Raw genomic sequence first — 2,500 nt, 5'->3', positions numbered from 1 at the left:
CGTTTTTGCCTCTTTTGGGGCTGTCTTTGCTAGATTGGGCTTTCGTATAGCATGGACGGTGCTGCTTCTCGCTTCGCTCGCTGTTCGCCGCTCGCCGCTCGCTCGCGCAGCCAAAAATGGCCAGTTTGGCCCGTTTTTGGGCTGTTTTGGCCTGTTTTTGGTCTGTTCTGGCGTGGCGCGGTGACCGTCGTGAGCGGAGCAAACGTCAGCCATCTCAGCACCTTGGAACCCCCGGGTGGCACAGGGGCTGGATGGGGCTTTCGTATCGAGGGACGGTGCCTCACGCTTCGCTCGCTGTTCGCCGCTCGCCGCTCGCTCGCGCAACCTAAAATGGCCAGTTTTGGCCCGTTTTTGGGCTGTTTTGGCCTGTTTTTTGGTCCGTTCTTGCGTGGCACGGCGACCGTCGTGAGCGGAGCAAAACGTCAGCCATCTCAGCACCCTGGAACCCCCTCGGGGGCACAGGGCTGGATGGGCTTTCGTATAGCAGGGACGGTGCTGCCTCTCGCTTCGCTCGCTGTTCGCCGCTCACTGCTCGCTCGCTCAGCCAAAAATGGCCAGTTTTGGCCCGTTTTTGGGCTGTTTTGGCCTGTTTTTGGTCCGTTCTTGCATGGCGCGGTGACCGTCGGTGAGCGGAGCAAACGTCAGCCATTCTCAGCACCTGGAACCCCCCGGGTGGCACAGGGCTGGATGGGGCTTTCGTATAGCAGGGACGGTGCTGCCTCACGCTGTCGCTCGCTGTTCGCCGCTCGCCGCTCGCTCGCGCAGCCCAAAAATGACCAGTTTTGGCCCGTTTTTGGGCTGTTTTGGCCTGTTTATGGTCCGTTCTTGCGTGGTGCGGTGACCGTCGTGAGCGGAGCAAAACGTCAGCCATCTCAGCACCCTGGAACCCCCGGGTGGCACAGGGCTGGATGGGGCTTTCGTATATAGCAGGGACGGTGCTGCCTCTCGCTTCGCTCGCTGTCCGCCGCTCGCCGCTCGCTCGCGCAGCCAAAAATGGCCAGTTTTGGCCCGTTTTTGGGCCGTTTTGGCCAGTTTTTGGCCTGTTCTTGCATTGCGCGGTGACCGTCGAGAGCGGAGCAAAACGTCAGCCATCTCAGCACCCTGGAACCCCCCGGGTGGCACAGGGCTGGATGGGGCTTTCGTATAGCAGGGACGGTGCTGCCTCTCGCTTCGCTCGCTGTCCGCCGCTCGCCGCTCGCTCGTGCAGCCAAAAATGGCCAGTTTTGGCCGTTTTTGGGCCGTTTTGGCCAGTTTTTGGCCTGTTCTTGCTTGCGCGGTGACCGTCGAGAGCGGAGCAAAACGTCAGCCATCTCAGCACCCTGGACACCCCCGGGTGGCACAGGGCTGGATGGGGCTTTCGTATAGCAGGGACGGTGCTGCCTCTCGCTTCGCTCGCTGTCCGCCGCTCGCCGCTCGCTCGTGCAGCCAAAAATGGCCAGTTTTGGCCCGTTTTTGGGCCGTTTTGGCCAGTTTTTTGGCCTGTTCTTGCATTGCGCGGGTGACCGTCGAGAGCGGAGCAAAACGTCAGCCATCTCAGCACCCTGGAACCCCCCGGGTGCACAGGGCTGGATGGGGCTTTCGTATAGCAGGGACGGTGCTGCCTCTCGCTTCGCTCGCTGTCCGCCGCTCGCCGCTCGCTCGTGCAGCCAAAAATGGCCAGTTTTGGCCCGTTTTTGGGCCGTTTTGGCCAGTTTTTGGCCTGTTCTTGCATTGCGCGGTGACCGTCGAGAGCGGAGCATAACGTCAGCCATCTCAGCACCCTGGAACCCCCCGGGTGGCACAGGGCTGGATGGGGCTTTCGATAAGCAGGGACGGTGCTGCCTCTCGCTTCGCTCGCTGTCCGCCGCTCGCCGCGCTCGCTCGCTGCAGCCAAAAATGGCCAGTTTTTGGCCGTTTTTGGGCCGTTTTGGCCAGTTTTTGGCCTGTTCTTGCATTGCGCGGTGACCGTCGAGAGCGGAGCAAAACGTCAGCCATCTCAGCACCCTGGAACCCCCCGGGTGGCACAGGGCTGGATGGGGCTTTCGTATAGCAGGGACGTGCTGCCTCTCGCTTCGCTCGCTGTCCGCCGCTCGCCGCTCGCTCGCGCAGCCAAAAATGGCCAGTTTTGGCCCGTTTTTGGGCCGTTTTGGCCAGTTTTTGGCCTGTTCTTGCATTGCGCGGTGACCGTCGAGAGCGGAGCAAAACGTCAGCCATCTCAGCACCCTGGAACCCCCCGGGTGGCACAGGGCTGGATGGGGCTTTCGTATAGCAGGGACGGTGCTGCCTCTCGCTTCGCTCGCTGTCCGCCGCTCGCCGCTCGCGCAGCCAAAAATGGCCAGTTTTGGCCCGTTTTTGGGCCGTTTTGGCCAGTTTTTGGCCTGTTCTTGCATTGCGCGGTGACCGTCGAGAGCGGAGCAAAACGTCAGCCATCTCAGCACCCTGGAACCCCCCGGGTGGCACAGGGCTGGATGGGGCTTTCGTATAGCAGGGACGGTGCTGCCTCTCGCTTCGCTCGCTGTTC

The sequence above is a fragment of the Musa acuminata genome, unplaced genomic scaffold (genome assembly GCF_036884655.1).
Source record: "Musa acuminata AAA Group cultivar baxijiao unplaced genomic scaffold, Cavendish_Baxijiao_AAA HiC_scaffold_1028, whole genome shotgun sequence".
NCBI classification, from domain to species: Eukaryota; Viridiplantae; Streptophyta; class Magnoliopsida; order Zingiberales; family Musaceae; genus Musa; species Musa acuminata.
The sequence above is the reverse complement of the archived record's forward strand: the minus strand, read 5'-3'. Positions refer to the sequence as shown.